Genomic DNA, 27,740 nt, shown 5'->3' on the forward strand with positions numbered 1-27,740 from the left:
GTAATATAGATGCCACATTGCTTCTCTACGTGGCACTGCATTGTGGGTTGTGTGGCAGGTTCACCACAATCATGTTGCTTCAATATTTTGTGACTCAGCAATGTTTGCACATTTCACACACCCAACGCCATTAATCTCTCACCTCTCAAAGAAAGATGTCACTATTCCCAAACATGACCATATAATGTCTTTCGTCGTTGTTGTTTATTTTGTTTGTTTGTTAATCTCTCCGACTCTCAACTTCACATTCTTTATCCACTCAGTTTTGATTTAGATCTGTTTCTTCATCGACCTTTGTGATTCAATTGATGATAATAAGCTAAATCAAAGAAAATAAAGTTCACATGGACTAAGATGCATTATTGACCATGCTGAAATCAATGTACATTGTTTTATACTGTGATACAAAGTGTCATCTGTAGGTTGGGGGGAAAAAAGTCTCACTCACCATGAGCTACATTATTAGAAAATGTTCCTGTAGCAAATTACCACCATGTTTTTTAATCTTGGAATCATCATCATCATATCATCATATATATACAGCCGGAAACAGGCCTTTTCGGCCCTCCAAGTCCGTGCTGCCCAGCGATCCCCATATATTAACACTATCCTACACCCACTAGGGACAATTTTTACATTTACCCAGCCAATTAACCTACATACCTGTACGTCTTTGGAGTGTGGGAGGAAACCGAAGATCTCGGAGAAAACCCACACAGGTCACGGGGAGAACGTACAAACTCCTTACAGTGCAGCACCCGTAGTCAGGATCGAACCTGAGTCTCCGGCCCTGCATTCGCTGTAAAGCAGCAACTCTACCGCTGCGCTACCGTGCCGAATCCTAACATGTTTAATAAGGACCTTGAGTTAAAATGAATAGTCGAGCACAAGGTTGCTGGATACATCAAAATTGTATCATTGTATGAAACATTCAAAATCAATTGCGAGAATAAAACCATATTTACCATTTGTACAGTAAGGACCTGCAGATGTTGGTTTACACCGAATATAGACACAAAATGCTGGAGTAACTTAGCGGGTCAGGCAGCATCTCTGGAGAAAAGGAAGTGATGTATTGGGTCAAGACTGTTCTTCAGACTGACTGTTTCCGTCTGAAGAAGGGTCTTGAACCAAAGCATCACCTATTCCTTTTCTCCAGAAACGCTGCCTAACCCACTGAGTTACTCCAGCATTTTGTTTCTAATATTTACCATTTATTTTAACTTGCAATCTTTAACTTTGATAATAATCTTCCCTCCTTCTCCCCTAAAGTTGCTGTCCTGGCCTACACATGTGGCTGCAACCCTGTGACGTCTTGCCTTGACACCCCATCTTCTTGTCTGAAGCTCGGCAGGGAGTGTTTGCAGTTTGTTCGACCGTAGCATGACGGCAAGCATTAAGTCTCTTTCCCAACAGTAACGGTGCAGACCCATTTTTCAAAATAGGTCATCTGGATCTCAGCCAAACGAATGTACTCAAACATTTTTGAAAAGCAAAATATTGCAGATGCTAGAAATCTGTAATAAAAGAGTAAACAGAAAAAACTTACCTTTCATGCTCCAAATCAGAAAGGCCCTTTCTATTTACTGTAACTGAATAGGGGAAAATCCAGGAAAGAAACTGACTGTTCTATTTGCACAACACTGCTGAAATGTCACTCCCAAACATGCTCAGACACTGTTTCTCACTTTCAGTATTATATTGTGGCTTTGCTTTTCATAGTTCAACAAAATTACAATGCCTTTGCATTTCTAAGTTTGAAGTTTACAGCAGCCTGCAATTAGCCTGCTTCCTGGTGGACAACCTTTCAATATTTAATGCAGTTCAAGCCCTATGTATTGTTGGCATTTATAAGCTTGAAATTTACAAGGGAGAAATCTAATGTATCTTCTCGAGCCCCCACACCCCCTGACAACACTGTGATGTTGGACGTCAGAAAAGCCTTCAACGAGGGTAAACCTTTGGAAAACACATGTTCCTGATGGTGTCCTGGCTGCATCTTTAAAATCTGCTCTGACCAACTAGCTAAAATTTTTGCAGACATCTTCAACCACTTACTACTAAGCACTGAGGTCCTCACTTGCTTTAAAAGGACATCCTGAATACCGGTGTCCAAAAAAAGCAAGACAACATGCCTCAATGGCCACCAATCAGTGGCACTCACTTCCATTGTGACGAAATGTTGTGAGATGTTGGTTGATGCATATTGACTGCTACATAACATCACAGATACTAACCTCCCCACCATCAAAGGAATCTACAGGAAGCATTGTCTCAAAAAGGCAGCTCGTAGTATCAAGTACCCACACCAGCTTGGCAAGGCTGTCATCTTGCCGCTACCATCAGGAACATGAGAACCATGACCTCTGGGTTCAGGAACAACTTCTTGCCGACAACTGCCAGGCTCTTGAACCACACTGCATAACCCTAACCACAACCCTACCCCAACAACAACCCACTATAGCCTAATGTATTTTTTCATTGTTGTATTATTTACTTTGGTTTTGCACTATTATAGTCTGGTTACCTGATATTACAGATAATTAATTTATTGCATTATTGTTTATTGTACATTTATTGTTTATTCTGTTGTGTTAACAGGCCTGTAAAGCTGCAGCAAGAGTTTCACTGTTCCATTTCCTGTGCATATAATAATTGAACACTCTTGACTCTCGACTCTGATTTTTAAATGCTGTAAATGCTTGACAGATCAGGCTGCATTGATGGCAAGGAAAAACTGACCAAATATTTCAGGTCAATAACCTTTAATTAGGCCTTCAAAATCTTCTGAGCAATGTGGCATGAACTTACATTTAGCCATAAGGCTTATGCCAATCATTCCAGTGGTAGAAGGAGGACTAACATGATATTAATAACAGGGTATTATACTTTTTAGAAGATATGGTTTGCTCACATTTCTTATGGAATATTTTTATGTTCTGTATCTCAGGAATCTAGAACTAGAAGTCAACAACTCGGATTAAGGAGTAGGAAGGAACTGTAGATTATGTTTTAATCCGAAGATAGACACAAAAAGCTGGAGTAACTCAGTGTGTCAGACAGCATCTCTGAAGAACGGTCTTGACCCGAAAATTCATCTATTCCTTTTCTCCAGAGATGCTGTCTGACCCAGTGAGTTACTCTAGCTTTTTGTGTCTAACTCAGATTAAGGATTGAGAGCAGGAGAATTTTAACACAGAGCACAGTGGCCCTGAAGAATTTTCTATTTTACAAAGCAGTGATTGAGTTCCTTCATAATAGATATTTTAAAAAAACTTGGGATATCAAGAGATCAAGGGATATTGAGGTAACAAAGAAAAATGGAGATGATGTTGATAAACAGGTGATCGATGGTTGGTGAGTACTTGGTGCTCTAGAGGGCTTGGTTCCATGCTCAAACCCATCAAATAAAACATTTAACTGGTTCAGAGGGTCAGATGTCTTATGTTCTTATATTTCTATTTGGCTTTGTATGATGCAAAACATTCCTCATATGTTGCAAACGTACTTGGCTAATAAAGTACTATTATGATTATGATTATGATTATGAATGTGCTCTCTTTTCATTTATAAGCTTGATGTAGAATATTTACATTTATTTCCAGGAAGTCACTGTGCACTTCTCAATGGAAATTCTAGCCTGAACATTGTTCTCTGCACAACTCTCTCTACCCACCTTTGGAACTGGATGTGTAACCGCTCATCAAGAACACCTACACAGACAATAGGATCTGAACTATCTCTAGTCAAAGGCCTTTAAGATGCTTATTGATAAATCAGCTTAAAAATTGCTGATGATTGCAAAACACCTAAGTCAGGGCTTTGGAGAGAATCTGAGATAGTCAGCATGACCTGAATAAACAGGACAGGAGACTGCAGTCCACATTTCAGTAGCCAATCTGTTAGATTCCTTTGTTGATTTAGAGAAGAAATAATTACTCTGTTAGGTGAAGGGAAATAATATGTACAAAGTCACAGGGTGGGGGGGGGGAGGGGGACTAGAAAACATCCATTGTGATGGCAATCATCATTGAATCTTTTGTTTTAGTGCTGGAGTAACTCAGCAGGTCAGGCAGCATATCTGGAGAACAAGGATAGGTGACATTTCAGTTTGGGACCCTTCATCAGACCAGAGAGGTGTCCTGTGACCTGATCCCCCGTTGCAGCTCAAACCATTCCGGTTTGAACTGCAACAGGGATTTCAAAATATTTATGCTGCAGAATCACCAACATAATTACAGTGTCCAACCAAGTCCTGTTATATTGGTGCTGTCCTTAATACACATCCACAGAGTGTAATTTCTGTCTAATAACAGTTAATTCCTGCTGAAGTCAGCTGGTACAGATTTAAAACATGCCCACACTTTGAAAGGGCTTTGGCTGAGGCTCTTCTATTCCTTCCCCCGTTTTTTTTTATGTGAATTTGTTATGCTGTTGCAAGTAAGCGTTTCATTGTTCTGTTTTCATTACATATGATCATTAAACACTCCTGACTCTCTTGTCTCATTCCTGTTTTTAATGTCTGCATGTGGTCGTTTACTCCCTTTCCAGATGATCTAAATTCAAGCTCAATTGTTCTTTTTATGTTAATATCTCACCTTGGACTATTAGAAGGTTTTTTTTTTAGTACAGTGAGCATTAAAAAAAATCACCCCAGGATATTATTTAAAAACAGACTACATAAACTTAAACTAGTAAAAAGGAAATTGGGAAGCGGTAAGAATCACGTGAAAGGAAAACTAATTTTAGCAACTGGAAATGTCAACGGAAAATCATTTGCACATTTTGGTGCATTCTGTTGGGCACATAATTTCCTAAAACTTCCTGCCGTTTAATGGATCATGAGTTAATAACAACTGATGACTGTAAGTGGCCCCATCGCTCATGGGCAAGGGAAAGAAAACTAAATCTGATGATGTAACATAGAACATAGAACAGTGCAGCACAGGGACAGGCCCGACAGCCCTCAATGTGTCTGCTAAACATAAAGACAAGTTAAACTAATCCCTGCGATCTGCACATGATCCAGATCCCTTGATATCCCGCAGCTCCGCTCTTGCTCCCCCTCCCCCATTTGTAACAAGGACAGAGACCCCCTTGTCCTCACCTTCCGCCCCGTCAGCCATCGCATACCGCATATAATCCTCCAACATTTTCGCCACCTCCAATGGGATCCCACTACTGGCCACATCTTCCCATCTCCACCCCTTTCTGCTTTCCGCAGAGACCATTCCCTTCGCAACTCCCTGGTTAACCCGTCCCTTCCCATCCAAACCACCCCTTCCCTTGGTACTTTCCCTTGCAAATGCAGGGGATGCAACACCTGTCCCTTTAACTCCCCACTGGACTCCGACCAAGGACCCCAACAGTTTTTTCAGGTGAGGCAGAGATTCACTTGCACCTCCGCCAACCTCATCTACTGTATCTGCTGTTCCAGGTGTTGACTCCTGTTTTCTCGGCGAGACCAAGTGCAGGCCCGGCGATCGTTTCGGTGAACACCTCCGCTCAGTCCGCCTAAACCTATCTGATTTCCCGGTTTTCTAAACACTTAACTCCCCCTCCCATTCCCAATCTGACCTTTCTGGCCTGGACCTCCTCCAATGTAAGAGTGAGGCCAAGTGCAAATTGGAGGAACAGAACCTCATATTTAGCTTGGGTAGCTTACACCCCAGCGGTATGAACATTGACTTCTCCAACTTCAAGTAGCCCTTGCTTTCCCTCTCTTTTCATTCCCTCCCACTTCCTAGTTCTCCCACCAGTCTTACTGTCTCCAACTACATTTTATCTCTGTACCACCCACTCCCCTGACATCAGTCTGAAATAGGGTCTTGACCCGAAACGTCACCCATTCCTCTCCAGAGATGCTGCCTGCCCCGTTGAGTAACTCCAGCATTTTGTGCCTACCTTTGATTTAAACCAGCATCTGCAGTTCCTTCCTACACAATGATCCATATCCCATCACTTCCTGCATAATCATGAGCCTATCTATAAGCCACTATTATATTTGCTTCAATCACCACCCCTGGCATCACTTTGCAGACATCAACCACTCTCAGTTTAAAACATTTGTCCAGCACATTTCCCTTTAAACTTCTGTATGTGCATGCATATGGACATTGAGCAGACACAGGATCAAACACAGTAGTAATGCCATCCCATCACCGGCCACCTTTCCTATCCACTCATATTGACATGGCTGAATCACAATGTCAACAGATTTTGGTATGAAGTTGGGAAAATAATGGGAATTATTCTAAGATAAAAAGGTGGATTTAATAATTTGGCTTCACTCTTTACTTAAAAAACAGAAAACATCCATCCAAGTCAATTTGTTCTTCATATAATAGAGAGCAGTAGCAACTTATTGGACCATTTAAAAGCAAGGATTGATTTTTTTCATTGTTTTTACAGAACATAAAATCCAGAGTCTAATATGAAGATGTTATCTTAAAACTATTCGCAAGAGTATTGTCTTTTGTTTGCCCAAAAGGAACTGGAGCTTATCAAATTAGAATAGCTACTCTTTTTCTCATGATGGAGCAGACACAATGAAATGATAATGAGAGAAGAACTGACTTTTGCAGCCACATGACTGTCTTATCTCATGCAAGTTGGAAAGTATTAAGTGGTTGCTGCTCCAATGCTTTGAAAGAGTCAAACCGTACTTTGATTATAGACTACTTAAAGTCGATAAATTAGCTGGCTGTTATATATTCCGCACAATTAGATATCAGAAACCTAAGTAACACTTGGGTAATGAAATGAACATGGGGACAAGAATTAGTAGCACTCGAGCTGATTTCACAAGCTAGTGGTCTAGTTTTGGTAGCTTTTTGGTTGCACTCTGTAGTATTTTGCTGGGAATTTACCCCCAAATAATACCAGCAAGTTCAGATTTTCACTGCATATGGGGTGGCATGGCGGTAGAATTACTGCCTTACAGAGCCAGAGACCCAGGTTTGATCCTGACTACGGGAGCTTGTCTGTACGGAGTTTGGACGTTCTCCCCGTGATCTGCATGGGTTTTCTTTGGGATCTCTGGTTTTCTCCTGCACTCCAAAGACGTACAGGTTTGTTGGCTAATTGGCTTAGTATAATGATACGTTGTCCCTAGTGTGTGTGTAGGATAGTGTTATTGTGCGGGGATTACTGGTCGGCATGGACACGGTGGGCTGAAAGGTCTGTTTCCACACTGTATCTCTAAACTAAACATTTTAAACTAAACACTGAAAAAATGATGTATTCACATGCGGAAATCCTAAACCTGTTGACAAGTTCTCATTGACAAATCTATCTCCATGCTCCGCTACTGGATACAGCACCTATGATAGGGAATTTGTTTGCAGGTCCAGTCATTTAAAATGTGACTTCAAGAAGTTAAAGCCTTGGTGAATTTACAAGAGCGGGTCATTTAAAAACTGGTCGGGCCAGCCTGCAACACATATCTTCAAGGTCGGCAGAGGAGCGGCAGGTGGAGGAGCGAGTGCGGGGGATTGGCTGCAGGTTAAAGCCTAGAGCAGCAAATTAAAGTACGGCTTGCTCTAGGGGGAGTGGCCTTGTTGAGGTTAAGTGCCTTGGTGAATAAAGTGCGAGTCTTTGGCTCAAGTCCCTCCCTCCCCCTCCCCAGTTCTCCCACTGTCTTCACCTATATCCTTTCTTTGTCCCGCCCCCCCTGACATCAGTCTGAAGAAGGGTCTCAACCCAAAACGTCACCCATTCCTTCTCTCCAGAGATGCTGCCTGACCTGCTGAGTTACTCCAGCAGTTTGTGATACCTTCGATTTGTACCAGCATCTGCAGTTATTTTCCTACACACATTTCCTGCTCAAGTGCCTTGGTGAATAAAGTGTGAGTCTTTGGCTCAAGTACCTTAATGAGTAAAGTGTGAGTCTTTGGCTCGAGAGTCTTTGGCGAGGAGGCTGAGGCAACAAGGCTTGATCGAAATTTGTGATTTTTACCCACTGGAGAAATGGCAGGCAAGTTGGTGCAGTGTGTTTCCAGCAGGATGTGGGAAGTCAGGGACACCGCTGGTGCTTCTGGAAACTACACCTGCAAAGAGAAAGTCCAGGTTCAGCTCCTGAATAAACGTGTTGGGGAACTGGAGAAGCAGCTGGATGACGTCAGGGCCATCCGGGAAAACGAGAGTTTCCTGGACAATACTTTCAGTGAGGTTGTCACGCCAAGGCTACAGGAAGAGCGAAGGTGGGTGACTGTGAAAAAGGGGAGTAAACGTGGAGTGCAGGAGGCCCTGATGGCTGTACCTACTGAAAACAGGTACACCCTCTTGGGAGCTGTCGGGGCAGACAATGCTTCCAGTCTGAGCGGCGGACAGGTCAGTGGCTCCAATCCTAGCGATGAGACTCGACCGATGTCGGGCAGAGCCATAGTGGTGGGTGACTCCATTGTCCGAGGTACGGACAGCAGATTCTGTGGCTGCAGGCGAGACTCGAGGATGGTCTGTTGCCTCCCTGGTGCCAAGGTTGAAGATGTCACGGACCGACTTCAAAACATCCTCAAGAGGGAAGGTGAGCAGCCGGAAGTAGTTGTGCACATGGGCACGAACGACGTCGGGAAGAAGAGGTAGCAGGTTCTGCAACTTAAGTTTGGAGAGTTAGGAAGACTGAAAAGCAGGACTTCTAGGGTGGTTATCTCTGGATTGCTTCCTGTACCTCGTGCTGGTGAGGGCAGGAACAGGAAGATCGGGGATCTGAATGTGTGGCTGGGGGACTCTTGCAGGGTTTAGATTTATAGACCACTGGGATCTCTTCTGAGGTAGGGGTGACCTGTACAAAAAGTGAGGGGTTACACCTTAACTGGAGGGGGATCGACATTCTGACAGGCAGGTTTGCTAGTGCTACACGTGTGGGTTTAAACTAAATAGTGGGGAGGAGGGGTTGACAAATTGGGAATATAAAGATGGAGTTAAAGGGGAAGTGATTACAGGAAAAGTTACAAAAGACCCCCAAATTAATGGGAAGGAAAGTTCGAGAAGGGATAAGAGAGTAAGGTCAGGGTCAATAGTGACCGGTGTGAGAGGGGAGGTGAATACCGAAGTTAAAGTGTTGTATATGAATGCGTGAAGTATAAGAAATAAAGTGGATGAGCTTGAGGCTCAGTTAGAGATTGACAAGTTTGATGTCGTGGGAATTACAGAGACATGGCTACAAGAGGACTAGGGCTGGGAACCGAATATTCAGCGGTATATGTCCTATCGAAAAGACAGACAGGTGGGCAGAGGGGGTGGGGTGACTCTGTTGGTTAGGAATGAAACTCAGTCCCTTGCGAGAGGTGACATAGAATCGGATGTTGAGACAGTATGGATAGAAATGAGGAATTGTAAGGGTAAAAAGACCCTAATAGGAGTTATCTACAGGCCCCCAAACAGTAGCCTGGATATAGGGTGCAAGTTGAATCAAGGGTTAAAATTGGCATGTAGCAAACGTAATGCTACAGTGATTATGGGAGATTTCAACATGCAGGGAGACTGGGAAAATCAGGTTGATACTGAAAGGGAGTTTGTGGAGTGCCTCCGCGATGGATTCTCAGAGCAGCTTGTACTGAAGCCTACCAGGGAGAAGACAATTCGGGATTTAGTGGTGTGTAATGAACCGGATTCGATAAGGGAACTCGAGGGTAAGGAGCCATGAGGAGGTAGTGACCATAATATGATGTTTTAATCTACAATTTGAGAGGGGGAAGGGAAAATCGGAAGTGTCAGTATTACAGTTGAGCAAAGAGGACTATGGAGGCATGAGGGAGGAGCTGGCCAAAGTTGGCTGGAAAGAGACCCTAGCAGGGATGACGGTGGAAAAACAATGGCATGTATTTCCGGGAATAATTTAGAAGATGCAGGATCAGTTCATTCCAAAAAGGAAGAAAGATTCTAAGTGGAGTAAGAGGCAAACATGGCTGACAAGGGAAGTCAAGGACTATAAAAATAAAAGAGAAGAAGTATAGCATAGCAAAGATGAATGGGAAGCCAGAGGATTGGGAAACTTTTAAAGAGCAACAGAAGATAACTAAAAAGGCAATACGGGAAGAAAAGATAAGGTACGAAGGTAATCTAGCCAAGAAGACAAAGGAGGATAGTAAAAGCTTCTTTCGGTATGTGAAAAGGAAAAAAATAGTTAAGGCAAATATGGGTCCCTTGAAGACAGAAATAGGTGAATTTATTATGGGGAACAAGGAAATGGCAGACGAGTTGAACAGGTACTTTGGATCTGTCTTCACTAAGGAAGACACAAACAATCTCCCAGATGTAGTACTGGCTAGAGTACCTTGGGTGACGGAGGAACTGAAGGAAATTCACATTTGGCAGGAAATGGTGTTGGGTAGACTGATGGGGCTGAAGGCTGATAAATTCCCAGGGCCTGAAGGTCTGCATCCCAGGGAACTTAAGGAGGTGGCTCAAGAAATCGTGGATGCATTGGTGATAATTTTCCAATGTTCTATACATTCTGAATCAGTTCCTGTGGATTGGAGGGTAGCTAATGTTATCCCACTTTTTAAGAAAGGAGGGAGAGAGAAAGCAGGGAATTATAGACCAGTTAGCCTGACATCGGTGGTGAAGAAGATGCTGGAGTCAATTATAAAAGATGAAATAGCGGCACATTTGGATAGCAGTAACAAGATCAGTCCGAGTCAGCGTAAATTTACGAAGGGGAAATCATGCTTGACCAATCTTCTGGAATTTTTTGAGGATGTAACAAGTAAAATGGACTTTAAGTAAAATAAAAGGGAGAGCAGTGGGTGTAGTGAACCTGGACTTTCAGAAAGCCTTTGATAAGGTCTCACATAGGAGATTTGTGGGCAAAATTAGAGCACATGGAGCGTAGGGTACTGACATGGATAGAAAATTGGTTGGCAGACAGGAAACAAAGACTAGGGATTAACAGGTCCCTTACAGAATGGCAGGCAGTGACTAGTAGGGTACCACAAGGCTTGCTGCAGGGGACCGCAGCTATTTACAATGTACATTAATGATTTAGATGAAGGGATTAAAAGTAACATTGGCAAATTTGAGGATGACACAAAGCTGGGTGGCAGTGTGAACTGTGAGGAAGATGCTATGAGGATGCAGGTTGACTAGGAGAAGTTGGGTGAGTCAGCAGATGCAGTTTATTGTGGATAAATGTGAGGTTATCCACTTTGGTGGCAAGAACAGGATGGCAGATTATTATATCAAGTTTGGAAAAGGGGAAGTACAATGAGATCTTGGTGTCCTTGTATACCAGTCACTGAAATTAAGCATGCAGGTACAACAGGCAGTGAAGAAAGTTAATGGCATGTTGGCCGTAACAAGCGAAGTTGAGTTTCAGAGCAAAGAGGTCCTTCTGCAGTTGTATAGGGCCCTGGTGAGACCACATCTGGAGTATTGTGTGCAGTTTTGGTCTCCAAATTTATGGAATGACATTCTTGCTATTGAGGGAGTGCAACGTAGGTTCACGAGGTTAATTCCTGGGATGGCTGGACTGTCATATGTTGAAAGAATGGAGCGACTGGGCTTGTATACACTGGAATTTAGAAGGATGAGGGGATCTTATTGAAACATACAAGATTATTAAATGAGTGAACACTCCAGAGGCAAGAAACATGTTCCCGATGTTGGGAGAGTGCAGAACCAGGGGCCACAGTTTAAGAATGTGTAGGCCATTTAGAACGGTGATGAGGAAAAAAAAAATCACCCAGAGTGTTGTGAATCTGTGGAACTCTGCCTCAGAAGGCAGTGGAGGCCGATTCTCTGGATGCTTTCAAGAGAATGTTAGATAGACCTCTTAAAGATAGCGGAGTCAAGGGATATGGGGAGAAGGCAGGAACGGGGTACTGATTGTGGATGATCAGCCATGATCATAGTGAATAGCGGTTCTGGCTCGGAGGGCCGAATGGCCTACTCCTGCACCTATTGTCTATTGTCTATTGAATAAGAAACCGCATTAATGCTGAAGAATTGCAAGAATAAGGTATGAGGCATTCTTTAATTATTTTTGCTTGCATCATGTTTTAAAAATTGTTCTGATTTATGTATACATGTGATTTTTAAAATACATAAGATTTGTAATTAGAAACATAGAAAATAGGTGCAGTAGGCCATTTGACCCCACGAGCCAGTACTGCCATTTAATATGATCATAGCTGATCAACCAATTTCAGTACCCCGTTCCTGTTTTTGTCCCACATCCCTTGATTCCCTTAGCCCTAAGAGCTAAATCTCACTCTCCCTTGAAAACATTCAGTGAATTGGCCTCCACTACCTTCTGTGGCAGAGTATTCCACAGATTCACAACTCTCTGGGTGAAAAAGATTTTCCTCATCTCAGTCCTGTTATTTTTATGAAATTATTTATTTCAATTTTATTTTGTGAATGTTGCATTGAGAAATATTAACAGCTTTGATAAAGAGCAAGACTATGGATGCCATATAGTCTTCTGCCAGCAGTTTATTCAGCAGTTTGGGTGGTGGAGTATTTTAAGGCGTCTAAAGAAGATTTGATTACGCTGCCTAATGCTATAGCACCACAGACTATTTTCTTCCAATTGGGACAAGAGGCCGTTGTCCATTAAGTTTTTTCCAGATATCCTTAAAAGAAAATGCAGGATGATGAAGTATCCAAGCGGTAAGTGGGAGTGGCGAGCTTCTGATTAGCAAAGTCTGGACCAATTTGTTCATGGCCGATCTGTACCTCGACTCCATTTGTCTACATTTGTTCTTTGTCCCTTGCTGTACTGAGTCCACATAAATGAAATAAAACTTATTGATGTAAGTCTAGAAACATTCAATTTACTCAGCAGACAAAGTCTGTTCGAGATGGAAGATTTGAATACGGTTCATAAATAGAGGGACTGAATATAAAAGCAGAGAAGTTACGTTGAATCAGCATTGACCTCTTGTTAAGACTCAACTGAAGTACTGCAAATTGACACACATTATGAAGAGGATGGGAAGGGCTGAGTTATGGTGCGGTATAGTTCCAAGGATGAAGGATTCGGCTTCTGGGGACACAAGGAATTGCAGATGCTGGAATCATGAACATAACACAAAGGTCTGAAGGAACTCTGTGGACCAGGCACATCAGTGGAGGGAATGAACAGGAATGAACAGGCAATGTTTCAATTGGGACCTTTGTGTAAAGATTGTGTTCTTGGAGTGAGGACAGCTTAGAGGAGGGTTGATAGTTGTATACAAGCTCATCAGTTAAATAGGGGAAACTTGTCCACCTTATCCTCATTAGGCAGGAAATGGTTTTGGGTAGACTGATGGGACTGAAGGCTGATAAATCCCCAGGGCCCGATGGTCTGCATCCCAGGGTACTTAAGGAGGTGGCTCTCGAAATAGTGGAAGCATTGGAGATCATTTTTCAATGTTCTATAGATTCAGGATCAGTTCCTGTGGATTGGAGGATAGCAAATGTTATCCCACTTTTTAAGAAAGGAGGGAGAGAGAAAACGGGTAATTATAGACCAGTTAGTCTGACATCAGTGGTGGGGAAGATGCTGGAGTCAATTATAAAAGACGAAATTGCTGAGCATTTGGATAGCAGTAACAGGATCATTCCGAGTCAGCATGGATTTACGAAGGGGAAATCATGCTTGACAAATCTACTGGAATTTTTTGAGGATGTAACTAGGAAAATTGACAGGGGAGAGTCAGTGGATGTGGTGTACCTCGACTTTCAGAAAGCCTTTGACAAGGTCCCACATAGGAGATTAGTGGGCAAAATTAGGGCACATGGTATTGGGGGTAGGGTACTGACATGGATAGAAAATTGGTTGACAGACAGAAAGCAAAGAGTGGGGATAAATGGGTCCCTTTCGGAATGGCAGGCAGTGACCAGTGGGGTACCGCAAGGTTCGGTGCCGGGACCCCAGCTATTTACGATATACATTAATGACTTAGACGAAGGGATTAAAAGTACCATTAGCAAATTTGCAGATGATACTAAGCTGGGGGGTAGTGTGAATTGTGAGGAAGATGCAATAAGGCTGCAGGGTGACTTGGACAGGTTGTGTGAGTGGGCGGATACATGGCAGATGCAGTTTAATGTAGATAAGTGTGAGGTTATTCACTTTGGAAGTAAGAATAGAAAGGCAGATTATTATCTGAATGGTGTCAAGTTAGGAGGAGGGGGAGTTCAACGAGATCTGGGTGTCCTAGTGCATCAGTCAATGAAAGGAAGCATGCAGGTACAGCAGGCAGTGAAGAAAGCCAATGGAATGTTGGCCTTCATAACAAGAGGAGTTGAGTATAGGAGCAAAGAGGTCCTTGTACCGGGCCCTGGTGAGACCGCACCTGGAGTACTGTGTGCAGTTTTGGTTTCCAAATTTGAGGAAGGATATTCTTGCTATGGAGGGCGTGCAGCGTAGGTTCACTAGGTTAATTCCCGGAATGGCGGGACTGTCGTATGTTGAAAGGCTGGAGCGATTGGGCTTGTATACACTGGAATTTAGAAGGATGAGGGGGGATCTTATTGAAACATATAAGATAATTAGGGGATTGGACACATTAGAGGCAGGAAACATGTTCCCAATGTTGGGGGAGTCCAGAACAAGGGGCCACAGTTTAAGAATAAGGGGTAGGCCATTTAGAACGGAGATGAGGAAGAACTTTTCAGTCAGAGAGTGGTGAAGGTGTGGAATTCTCTGCCTCAGAAGGCAGTGGAGGCCAGTTCGTTGGATGCTTTCAAGAGAGAGCTGGGTTGAGCTCTTAAGGATAGCGGAGTGAGGGGGTATGGGGAGAAGGCAGGAACGGGGTACTGATTGAGAGTGATCAGCCATGATCGTATTGAATGGCGGTGCTGGCTCGAAGGGCTGAATGGCCTACTCCTGCACCTATTGTCTATTGATAATTGTCTATTGTCAGCAGGTGGTTCAAGGTGTGCAGCTTTAAATTTTAGGCAAAAACTTTAAGGAAGGATGTAAATAAAACTTTTACTTTGTCATGGGATCTGAATTTCATTGACTTCAAAAGTCGCAGAATCAATCAGTACCTTGAAAAGGCCATTGAGGAGATTCTAGACAGAAAGTAATTTGCAGCACTCTGGGGAGGAGTGGGCAAATGGGACTGTCAATCTTGCTGTTTTAGGAGATGGTGTAGATATAATGAGCAAAATAGCCTCCATCTACACCATGTGTAAGAAGCTTTTCTCCTGATTTTACTCCTGAATTGCCTCACTCTGGTTTTAAAGTTGTTTCTTGGTCAGAGGATATGGTCAGAATATGGGTGGCACGATGGCGCAGCGGTAGAGATGCTGACTTACAGCGCTCACAACACCGGAGCCCCGGATTCGATCCTGGCTGCAGGTCCTTGTCTGTCTGGAGTTTCTATGTTCTCCCCGGAACCTGTGTGGGTTTTCTCCAAGTACAGAAATGTAAAAATGGTCCCTCGTGTAGGATAGTGTTAATGTGCGGGGATCGTTGGTCGGTGCAGTCTCGGTGGACTAAAGGGCCTGCTTCCGTGCTGTATCTCTAAAACTAAAACCAAAACTAAATGGCTTCAATTTATTCATGCTGTAGAATCCATTAGTCATTTATAAAATCCCATTTAATTCACCCATCAACCTTTTAAACTCTCAGATAGTTAGGCCTTGGGTCATGGTGGATCTTTCAATACAGCGAGACAAGTTGAGGAATAATATCGCACTCATGACACGATTTATTCTGACAATTCCATCCAGTGCTGAGAGAGTTCTCATGGTCTTTTTGATGTGGAATTATATTAAGATGCTGAGTGGCTTGTCTGGAGTGAGCAAAAGATCCAAGGAAAAGTTCAAAGAAACATAGGAGAGGTTCATCCCGTATCCTTGACATTATTATCTTTCAATCAAAACATGCTACAGATTACCCAGCTGTTTATCATACAGCTGTTTGTGGGATTTTGTGTTTTGAACAAGATAGCTGCCACATTTCTTATGCTACTGCCCAAGAGTAGAAACAAAGCTTGCCTGTCACGGATCCTTCAAATTTCATCTCTCATAGAAACATAGAAACATAGAAAATAGGTGCAGGAGTAGGCCATTCGGCCCTTCGAGCCTGCACCGCCATTCAATATGATCATGGCTGATCATTCAGCTCAGTAGCCTGTACCTGCCTTCTCTCCATACCCCTGATCCCTTTAGCAAAAAGGGCCACATCTAACTCCCTCTTAAATATAGCCAATGAACTGGCCTCAACTACCTTCTGTGGCAGAGAATTCCACAGACTCACCACTCTCTGTGTGAAGAAATGTTTTCTCATCTCGGTCCTAAAAGACTTCCCCCTTATCCTTAAGCTGTGACCCCTGGTTCTGGACTCCCCCAACATCGGGAACAATCTTCCCGCATCTAGCCTCTTCAACCCCTTAAGAATTTTATATGTTTCTATAAGATCCCCTCTCAGACTTCTAAATTCCAGCGAGTACAAGCCCAGTCTATCTAGTCTTTCCTCATATGTAAGTCCCGCCATCCCAGGGATCAATCTGGTGAACCTTCTCTGTACTCCCTCTAAGGCAAGAACGTCTTTCCTCAGGTTAGGAGACCAAAACTGCACACAATACTCCAGGTGCGGTCTCACCAAGGCCCTGTACAACTGCAGCAGAACCTCCCTGCTCCTAAACTCAAATCCTCTTGCTATGAATGCCAACATACCATTCGCTTTCTTCACTGCCTGCTGCACCTGCATGCTTGCTTTCAATGACTGGTGCACCATGACACCCAGGTCACGTTGCATCTCCCCTTCTCCCAATCGGTCACCATTCAGGTAATACTCTGCTTTCCTGTTCTTGCCGCCAAAGTGGATAACCTCACATTTATCCACATTATATTGCATCTGCCATGCATTTGCCCACTCGCCTAATCTATCCAAGTCACTCTGCAGCCTCCTAGCATCCTCCTCGCAGCTAACACTGCCACCCAGCTTTGTGTCATCCGCAAACTTAGAGATGTTGCATTCAATTCCCTCGTCCAAATCATTAATATACACTGTAAATAACTGGGGTCCCAGCACTGAGCCTTGCGGTACCCCACTAGTCACTGCCTGCCATTCCGAAAAGGACCCGTTTATTCCTACTCTTTGCTTCCTGTCCGCCAACCAATTTTCTATCCACCTCAACACAGAACCCTCAATACCGTGTGCTTTAAGTTTGTACACCAATCTCCTATGTGGGACCTTGTCGAAGGCCTTCTGAAAGTCCAGATATAACACATCGACTGGTTCTCCCTTATCCACTCTACTAGTTACATCCTCGAAAAATTCTATAAGATTCGTCAGACATGATTTGCCTTTGGTAAATCCATGCTGACTTTGTCCGATGATTTCACCACTTTCCAAATGTAATGCTATCACATCTTTAATAACTGACTCTAGCATTTTCCCCACTACCGATGTTAGGCTAACTGGTCTATAATTCCCCGTTTTCTCTCTCCCTCCCTTTTTAAAAAGTGGGGTTACATTAGCTACCCTCCAGTCCTCAGGAACTACTCCAGAATCTAAAGAGTTTTGAAAAATTATCACTAATGCATCCACTATAAGCTACTTCCTTAAGCACTCTGGGATGCAGCCTATCTGGCCCTGGGGATTTATCCGCCTTTAATCCATTTAATTTACCTAACACCACTTCCCGACTAACCTGGATTTCCTTCAGTTCCTCCATCTCTTTAGACCCCCGGTCCCCCGCTATTTCCGACAGACGGTTTATGTCTTCCTTAGTGAAGACTGAACCAAAGTATTTGTTCAATTGGTCTGCCATCTCCTTGTTCCCTATGATCAATTCACCTGTTTCCGACTGCAAGGGACCTACATTTGCCTTAACTAATCTTTTTCTCTTGACATATCTATAAAAGCTTTTGCAGTCTGTTTTTATGTTCCTTGCCAGTTTTCCCTCATAATCTATTTTCCCTTTCCTAATTAAGCCCTTTGTCCTCCTCTGCTGGACTCTGAATTTCTCCCAGTCCTCTGGTATGCTACTTTTTCTGGCTAATCTGTATGCTTCATCTTTTGTTTTAATACTATCCTTGATTTCCCTTGTTAGCCACGGATGCACTATATTTCCTGGTTTGTTCTTTTGCCAAACTGGGATGAACACTTGTTGTAGTTCATCCATGCGACCTTTAAATGCCTTCCATTGCATGTCCACCGTCAATCCTTTCAGCATCAATCGCCAGTCTATCTTGGACAATTCACGCCTCATACCCTCAAAGTTACCTTTCTTTAAGTTCAGAACACTTGTTTCTGTATCGACTTTGTCACTCTCCATCCTAATGAAGAACTCTACCATATTATGATCACTCTTGCCCAAGGGGCCACGCACAACAAGACTGCTAACTAACCCTTCCTCATTACTCAATACCCAGTCTAGAATGGCCTGTTCTCTCGTTGGTTCCTCGACATGTTGGTTTAGAAAACCATCTCTCAAACATTCCAAGAAATCCTCTTCCTCAGCACCCCTGCCAGTTTGGTTCACCCAATCTATATGTAGATTGAAGTCACCCATTATAACTGCTGCGCCTTTAGTGCATGCATTTCTAATTTCCTGCTTGATGCCATCCCCAACCTCCCTACTGCTGTTAGGTGGCCTGTACACAACTCCCACTAGCGTTTTCTGCCCCTTAGTGTTTCGTAGCTCTACCCATATCGATTCCACTTCCTCCAAGCTAATGTCCTTCCTTTCCACTGCTTTAATCTCCTCTCTAACCAGTAACGCTACCCCACCTCCTTTTCCTTTCTGTCTATCCCGCCTGAATATAGAATATCCCTGGATGTTGAGCTCCCAGCCTTGGTCACCTTGGAGCCATGTCTCCATAATCCCAACTATATCATAATCATTAATAACTATCTCCACATTTAATTCATCCACCTTATTACGTATACTCCTTGCATTGAGACACAAAGCCTTCAGGCTTGTTTTTACAACTCTTTTACCCCTTGTACGATTATGTTGAAAAGTGGCCCTTTTTGATTTTTGCCCTGGATTTGTCTGCCTGCAACTTTTACTTTTCACCTTGCTACCTGTTGCTTCTACCCTCATTTTACACCCCTCTGTCTCTCTGCTCCAGCTCCCATCCCCCTGCCACATTAGTTTAAATCCTCCCCGACAGCACTAGCAAACACTCCCCCTAGGACATTGGTTCCATTCCAGCTCAGGTGCAGACCGTCCTGTTTGTACTGGTCCCACCTCTCCCAGAACTGGTTCCAATGTCCTAAAAATTTGAATCCCTCCCCCTTGCACCATTTTTCAAGCCACGTATTCATATGAAATATCCTCCTATTCCTACTCTGACTAGCACGTGGCACTGGTAGTAATCCAGAGATTATTACCTTTGAGGTCCTACTTGCACCACGACAACTGGCTGCTCACCCTCCCCCTTCAGAATGTCCTGCAGCCGCTCAGAGATATCCCTGACCCTTGCACCAGGGAGGCAACATACCATCCTGGAGTCTCGTTTGCGGCCGCAGAAACGCCTATCTATTCCCCTTACAATTGAATCCCCTATCACTATAGCCCTTCCACTCTTTTTCCTCCCCTCTTTTGCCGCAGAGCCACCCACGGTGCCATGAACTTGACTGCTGCTGCCTTCCCCTGATGAGGCATCTCCCCCAACAGTATCCAAAATGGCATATCTGTTTAGGAGGGAGATGACCGCAGGGGACTCCTGCATTACCTGCCTACTGCTACGCTGGCTAGTGGCCACCCGTTTCCTTTCTGTCCGCTTATCTTTTACGTGGTGTGGCCAACTCGCTATACGTGCTATCCACGACCTTCTCAGCCTCGTGGATGCTCCAGAATGAGTCCAACCGCAGCTCCAACCGTTCAATGCGGGTTGCCAGGAGCTGCAGCTGGACACACTTCCTGCACATGTAATCATCAGGGACACCGACAATATCCCTGATCTCCCACATGTTGCAGGATGAGCATTCCACGGGGCCGATCTCATCTGACATGTCTTACCCCCAAATTAAATCAAATCCCTCTTAATCCTTTAAACTGTACCTTTACTAAAAAGCACTGAACCCTTAACTCACTGAACCCTTAACTTCCTGAACCCTGAACTCACCGAACCCTTAACTAAAAGTACGAATAAAAAGCAGAATTACAACGCCCAATCAGCTGCTTCCTCTAGTCCGCTTCCACCAATCAGCGGCTTCCTCCAGAACACTTCTTTTAAAGTGTGTGGGAACGTTTTTATCCCCCGCTCCAACCGCCTCCAACCGCCTCCAACCGCCTCCAACCGCTCCTGGGCCTTTGGGTGAACAAAGCCCCGCGCTGGGTTTTTAAACCTACCGCCCAGACGCTGCTCCAACCGCCTCCAACCGCTCCTGGGCCTCTGGGTGAACAAAGCCCCGCGCTGGGTTTTTAAACCTACCGCCCAGACGCTGCTCCAACCGCTTCCAACCGCTCCTGGGCCTCTGGGTGAACAAAGCCCCACGCTGGGTTTTTAAACCTACCGCCCGGACGCTGCTCCAACCGCCTCCAACCGCTTCTGGGCCTCTGGGTGAACAAAGCCCCGCGCTGGGTTTTTAAACCTACCGCCCAGACGCTGCTCCAACCGCCTCCAACCGCTTCTGGGCCTCTGGGTGAACAAAGCCCCGCGCTGGGTTTTTAAACCTACCGCCCGGACGCTCTCATCAACCCTCCCCTATCTTTAACTATCTCTTTCAACTTTATAGGTATGTGAAACTCCTCATTCTCGTGCAAGTTGCCCTACATTGGTTCTCAGCGCAGTAACGGTTTGAATTTAAAATTTCAATCCCTTTTTTCATATCTCACCATTATTTCACCCTGCCTATCTCTACTTTCTCCTCCAGCCCTACACGTGTATCAACTCCTCTAGGTCTGGCCTCTTGTGAATCCCTGATTTTAATTGCTCCACCTTTGGTGATTGTGTCTTCAGCACCTTGGACCTAACGCGTTAGAGTTAATTCCTTAAATCTCTCCGCATCTTCAGCCCTCTCTCCTCCCGCAAGGTATTGAGAAACCAACCTCTTTTACCAAACTTTTGTTCATCTCATCTACATTTTCTTATGCAGCTCTGTATTTGCTAATGGAACATAAAACATACAACAGTACAGCACAGGAACAGGCCTTTCAGCCCACAATGTAAGTTCCGAACATGATGCCAAATCTAACCCTTATCTGCCTGCACATAATCCATATCCCTCCATTTCCTATATATCCACGTGCCTATCCACAAATCTCTCAGATGCCACAATCGTATCTGCCTCCACCACCACTCCCCACAGTACGCTGTAGGCACTCACAACCGTCTGTGCAAAGAACTTGCCCCATACATCTCCTCCAAACCTTGCCCCTCTCATCTCAAATGTATTCCCTGCCAATATTTTACATTTTCATCCGGGATAGTCTATCCTATCTATGCCTCAGAATTTTACATATTTCTATATAATGTTCCCGATGTTGGGGGAGTCCAGAACCAGGGGCCACTGTTTAAGAATAAGGGGTAGGCCATTTAGAACAGAGATGAGGAAAAACTTTTTCACCCAGAGTTGTGAATCTGTGGAATTCTCTGCCACAGAAGGCAGTGGAGGCCAATTCACTGGATATTTTCAAGAGGGGGTTAGATTTAGCTCTTAGGGCTAAAGGAATCAATGGATATGGGGAAAAAGCAGGAGCGGCGTACTGATTTTAAATGATCAGCCATGATCATATGGAATGGCGGTGCTGGCTCGAAGGGCTGAATAGCCTACTTCTGCACCTATTTTTCTGTTTCTATGTTTCTATTCTGATAATACCCTGATAATATTCTGATAATACTGTGATGATACCTGACAATGAATCTGATAACACCCCTCTACCACCCCCCCTCCCCCGTACCCCTCTACCCCCCCCCCCCCCCCCCCCCCCCACCAACTCCTTACTAGCACCTTGGACTGTCTTAGAACATCTCTGTGAAAGTTTTTTTATTCATTCTGTCCCTTAAGTTTTACCTCATATTTTATGGTGATATTATCGTAGGTTCTCTTCCCAATGCATTAGCACTACGTACTAAATTTAATTTATGGAGTGAAGCCATTTTTTTTTTCCCGATAGATGGCTTGTTTTTTCCGTGTATAGAAATTGACTTTGTTTGAGTAGCATGGGGAGCAGAGCCAAAACTATTCTGATTTCCTTTGGAAATTACTGGTTCTTCAAGCAAAATCCTTCTGTTAAGATAGGAAATGTAAGAGTGCTCTCATGATACTCATAAGGTCATAAATGATGGGAGCAGAATTAGGCCATTCGGCCCATCAAGTCTACTCTGCCATCCAATCATGGCTGATCTATCTGTCCCTCCTAACTCATTCTCCTGCCTTCTCCCCATAATCCTTGCCACCCGTACTAATTAAAAATCTATCTCTGCCTTAAAATTATCCATTGACTTGGCCTCCACAGGCTTTTGTGGCAAAGAATTTCACAGATTCATCAGGCTATGACTAAAGAAATTCCTCCATCTTCCTAAAGGAACATTCTTTAATTCTGAGCCTATGACCTCAGGTGCAAGACTCTCCCACTAGTGGAAACATCCTCTCCACATCCACTCAATCCAAGCCTTTCACTCTTTGGTATGTTTCAATGAGGTCCCCCCTCATCCTTCTAAATTCCAGTGAGTACAGGCCCAGTGCCGTCAAACGTTCATCATATGTTAACCCACTCATTCCTCGGATCATTCTTGTAAACCTCCTCTGGACCCTTTTCAGAGCCAGCGCAGCGTTCCTCAGATATGGTCCCTAAAATTGCTCACTTTTACTATAGTTCTCTTGGTCACGCTTCCTCCCATCTCTACTCTGTGGCATTCATAGTTTCTTCTCTATATTGGTGTTTATTAAGAACAATGAGCCAGATGTGGATTATAACCAATCATTCTTTGCTGGTGGTAAAACCACATTCAACTAAAAGCAATGACTGCGACCACAATCTATCAAAGGTCATAGTCTGTATATAGTCTTTCATGGATTACATACACATTTATTATATACTTCATTTCATTCTCCTTAATAATAAACCTATTGCAATAATAAGTATTCACAAAATACAATTATTTCATTAATTAACTATTTAGATACAATGTAAAATCATACGTGGCAAATTATTTACTGGTCTATTTATTGTCAAGATTGGTCTAGTCTTCTCAAGAATTACTCTATAATATAAATTAAGTTTAACAATTCAACAGTATGTACTCGTAATTGTGATAAAGTCAATAAATAACTGCACCAGTAGGACTTATCATGAGTTCATGAGTGAACATAGTTATACATGACAAATCTTTCTTGAACTCAAGAGTTATTTTTTTATTACTTCAAAATCACAAATATAGTGTATGATATTCATCTCTCAACGTCAGTTATAACATCCATGACTGAGCACTTGGTTGAGAGGTATTGCACCAACAACCTCTTTGTCAATGTCAACAAAACCAAGGAACAATTCATTTACTTCAGCATGGGGAAGTCAGGGGACCATGAGCTAGTTTTGATTGGTGGATCTGCACAGGGTGGCACAGTGGTGCAGCGTTAGTTGTTGTTTTACAGCGGCAGAGACCCGGGTTCAATCCTGACTGCAGGTGCTGTCTGTACAGAGTTTGTATGTTCTCCCTGTGGTTGCGTGGGTTTTCTCGGGTGCTCCGTTTCCTCCCACACTCCAAAGACATACAGGTTTGTAGATTAATTGGCTTCTGTAAAAATTGTAAATTGTCCCTAGTGTGTAGGATAGTGTTAGTGTATGGAGTGATCGGCTGGTCGGCGTGGACTCGGTGGGCCGAAGAAATTGTTTCCACACTGTATCGCTAAAGTCTAAAGTCTAAAGAGGTTGTCAATAGCATCAAATTCCTGAACATTAACACCTTGGAAGACCTGCCCAGTATATACAGTAGATATTAATGATCTACCTTAATGATCTGGATGTCAACGTACAGGGCATAATCAGCAAGTTTGCAGATGACACAAAGTTAGGGGGGGTGGTGAATAGCAAGGAAGGGATCTGCAAGCTGCAGGAAGATATAGATGAGATGGTCAGATGGGCGGAGCAGTGGCAGATGGAATTTAATCCTGAAAAGTGCGAGGTGATGCACTTTGGCAGAAATAACTTGGAGAGGGAGTACACCATGATTGGAAGGACCCTAGGGAAGACAGGGGTACAGAGGGACCTTGGAGTACAGGTACACAAGTCCTTGAAGGCAGCAGGACAGGTGGACAGGGTGGTCAAAAAGGCATATGGGTTACTGGCCTTCATTAGCCGGGGCATCGAATATAAAAGTAGGGGGGTAATGATGGAATTGTACAGAACACTGGTGAGGCCGCAGCTGGAGTATTGTGTACAGTTCTGGTCACCACATTATAGAAAGGATGTGATAGCTTTGGAGAGGGTGCAGAGGAGATTCACCAGGATGCTGCCAGGGATGAAGGGCCTCGGCTATGAGGAGAGACTGAGCAGACTGGGGTTGTTTTCCCTGGAGCAGAGAAGGCTGAGAGGGGACATGATCGAGGTGTACAAGATCATGAGGGGCATAGATAAGGTAGATGGCGGGGAACTTCTTCCACTGGTGGAAGGTTCAACAACGAGGGGACATAGATATAGGGTAAGGGGAGGGAGGTTTCGGGGGGATGTGAGAAATAACTTTTTCACCCAGAGGGTGGTTGGAGTCTGGAACTCACTGCCTGGGGTGGTGGTGGAGGCGGGAACACTCACAACATTTAAGAGGCATTTGGATGGGCACTTGAAATGCTACAACATTCAGGGCTACGGTCCAAATGCGGGAAAATGGGATTAAAATTAGACTGTGTTTGGTAACGGGCGGCGCGGACACGATGGGCCGAAGAGCCTCTTTCTGTGCTGTAGAACTCTATGACTCTATATATTTACTAAGAAGGTGTGCCAGCCCCTCCACTTCCTTGAAAGTTAAAGGGTTTTGGCATGTTTCCAAATGATAAACTTCTACAGGTGTAACGTGGAAAGCATTCTGACTGGTTGCATCTTGGCGTGTTACAGCAATTTCAATGCACAAAATGCAAGTGGCATGGTGATGGACTCAGCCCATTCCATGATAGGCATAGCCCTCTCCAGCACTGAAAACATCTGCATGAGGTGCTCTCTCAAGAAGGCAACATCTATCATCAAGATTCCTACCATCTGGGTGATGCCCTCTTCTCTCTGTTGCCATTGAACAAGTGATACAGAAACCTAAAGTTGCTCACCACCAACACCAGGAACGACAATGGCCTGACCTGCACACCCCTCAACCGACTTGGGGAATGGAATACCACAGCCCACCATGGAGTTATTTTTCTAATTCTATTTTGTACTAATGGCTTGTTTTTCACAGACCCAATGGGTACAATTTTGAACATAAACTGTTCATAGTGCTTTCCACATTTCCTTTATGCACACTTTGTTTCACATCACAAGTCTGACTTCGTCTTCCTAAAGGACATTTTCTGCTGACTCTTTTGAAAATGGGAAGTCAAAGTCTCTGCCCTTCCATTGCTGGATAATTTCCAATGCATGCAACACAGCCATCTCGGTTCTCTTGCTACAGTGTGCCGAAGAGACATCAGTGCATCCAACCCTAAAGAGACAATATAAATGGCATATTCAGATTATTTAGATCACCTGCATATCACAGCATAATTTTCCCTCAAGGCATCCAGGCTAGCCTGAAGCTAGCTCAAGTCATTCTGCTCTGTTAACACCCTTTTCCAAGGTCTGCATCTTCCACTTCTGGAATTCTATTAGTGGAAAGTCACTAATTCTATATCTATTTAGTGCCTATCTCTGGTCCCCATACTGCTTTCCAGAACAGCCTACTATGTAGTATCAACTTATCAATGGCCTTGCTGAAGTTTATCTCGACTATATCTATGCCCTTCAAACTTGTTGGATACCTCTTCAAAAAACTCAATCGAATTCGTGTGGCATGATCTCCCACATACAAAACCATGCTAACTATCCTTAACAATCCCTGTCTATCCAAATGCATGCATATCTTATCCCTCAGAATCCTCTCCAGTAACTTTCCTACCACTACGTTAGGCTTACTGGTCAATAGTTCCTTATTTTCTCTATGCAGCCCTTCTTAAATTAGCCACATTAGCTTCTCGCCAATCTTCCAGCACCTCCACCCATGTCAAATGTTGTTTCAAGTATCTCAGTCAGGACTCCTGCAATTTTTTCTTTAGGTTCCCATTTGTTTTCTATTTTATTTTATAGATACATCAGATATATCAGATATATATATCCTAGAATATATCTGATTGGGCTCAGGAGATTTATCTACCTTCATACATCTTCGGACATCTAGCACCTCCTCAACTGTAATGAGGACTGTCCTCAAGACATTACCTTTCATTCCACAAGATCCCTTTGTTCATGTAGTTCCTTGCAGTAAAAACTGAGGAGAAATATTCATTGTGGACATTGCTCATCTTCTACGGCATGTCACGTAAATTACCACTTTAGTTTCTGAGGGGCCCTATTCCCTCTCTACTGACACTTTTATCCATAATACACTTATAAAATCTTTTTTTTCCTTAATATTATCTGCTAGGACTATCTCATGCCACCTTTTTGCCCTCCTGATTTCCTTCTTAACCATGCTTGTTAATCCCCGATACCCCTCCAAGCAACGTATACCTGGCGCATGCTTCCTTCTTTTATCTGTCTGGAGCCTCAATGTTTCTCATCATCCAGATTTCCTTACTCCCGGCTGCCCCGTCCTTCACTCTAATGAGAACATGCATACCTTGAACTCTCACTGTCACATTTTGAACAGCATCCCACTTTCCAGTCATCCCTTTGCTTGCAAACAAATTACTCCAAGCAACTTTTTAAAGTACTTGTCCAAACGTTGGCCTTGCTCCAATTTAGAACTTTGACTTTAACTTGTGGACCAGCCCTGTCCTTATCCATAACTATTTTAAAGAGAATAGAACTGTGTTCTAATAGGTCCTCCACTGACACTTCAGAGGCTGGCCCAGCTCAATTCCCTAAGAGTAGATCAAGCTTTGCCTTTTTCCTTGTAGGGCCCTCGAGATATTGCCTGAGGAATCTTTCCTGCACCCATCTGCCAAATTCTACCCCATCTGACCCCTGGCATTATGGGAGACCTAACCTATATTGGGAAAGTTAAAATCCCCTACTTAATAGTAGTGGTTATTCATTGTTAGCAGTGATTTTGCCTCTACTTTAGACATATGGGTATGTTGCATTGATCCCTACACTGCGTCAGGACCTCAACAACGCTATTTGATCCACAGATAATCCGCATTCATTCCAAGAACAGAGAAAATGACTACATACTTCCATCTTTCTCAGCTAAAATATCTGTTACATCCACTGCCTGCCTTTTCCTCGCATTTGCTGACTGCACTGCTGTGTCTTCAACAGCAATATTTCACTCTCCTCAGGTTAGCTTCCATAGACTTGTCCTTATATTAGGAAGGCAAATATAGAGAATTGAACATTTCACCAAGCATACATTACAAGTGGCTAAACACATCCATCTATCAGCAGTGGCTGGCACAACAATGTATCAGATTTGACTCCAAATGGTAGACATGGTCCTAAAAGGTACATGTGCACTCAATATATACTTCATGGCCTTATCATCACATGTTGTGTTCTAAAGCTGTACCATTTGTACAACTTCAAAACCCTTCCTGGGACTTACCTTCACTTTTGTCAGTGTGGTAAGCTTTAAGAAGCCTAATCTACTTAACAAACATTCAAGCTGCCTGAGAAGGCAGGATTAGTCCAGCAGTCAGTGCGAGAAATGTTAAT

At 43.6% G+C, this 27,740-nt stretch overlaps 1 long non-coding RNA gene across 1 annotated transcript in view; it reads right to left on the reverse strand.

The window, feature by feature from the left end:
- Positions 1–258: 258 nt before the first annotated feature.
- LOC144594600 (uncharacterized) overlaps positions 259–27,740 on the reverse strand; it is a 205,855-nt gene continuing 178,373 nt past the window's right edge. Inside the window, exon 5 of the long non-coding RNA XR_013547409.1 lies at positions 259–319. This is a non-coding gene — a long non-coding RNA (uncharacterized LOC144594600). The remainder of the gene's footprint in view (positions 320–27,740) is intronic.

Source organism: Rhinoraja longicauda, chromosome 1, assembly GCF_053455715.1.
Source record: "Rhinoraja longicauda isolate Sanriku21f chromosome 1, sRhiLon1.1, whole genome shotgun sequence".
NCBI classification, from domain to species: Eukaryota; Metazoa; Chordata; class Chondrichthyes; order Rajiformes; family Arhynchobatidae; genus Rhinoraja; species Rhinoraja longicauda.